The sequence below is a fragment of the Phialemonium atrogriseum genome (genome assembly GCF_030411735.1).
Source record: "Phialemonium atrogriseum strain 8032-3 unplaced genomic scaffold QBC33scaffold_19, whole genome shotgun sequence".
In the NCBI taxonomy this organism is placed as follows: domain Eukaryota; kingdom Fungi; phylum Ascomycota; class Sordariomycetes; order Cephalothecales; family Cephalothecaceae; genus Phialemonium; species Phialemonium atrogriseum.
Window position 1 is genome coordinate 1 of NW_026848156.1, and position 406 is coordinate 406.

The window sequence follows — 406 nt, forward strand, 5'->3', positions numbered from 1 at the left end:
CCGGCGGCGGCCCCCCCCCCCCGCCCCCCCCCCCCCCGCCCCGCCCCCCCCCGCCCCCCCCCCCCCCCCCCCCCGCGTTTCAAGCTGGAAGGAGGAAAACAAGTCAGGAATCACGAGTCAACGATCCGTATTAATTACTTCATGCAGCTGCAAATCCAGATGCAAAATATGATGGTCTTGTAAATGTCTCTCACAGGAAACCCAATCAGTAAAATTCGTGGTGAAGATGCTCGCTGTCCTAGCCACTGGCCGAGTCCGCCGCTTGCTGCCAGACAACCTTGCCGGATTCCTTATTTATTCTGGGGGGGGGGGGGGGGGGGGGGGGGGGGGGGGGGGGGGGGGGGGGGGGGGGGGGGGGGGGGCGGGCGCGGGGGGGGGGGGGCGGCGGCGGCGGGGGGCGGCCGGG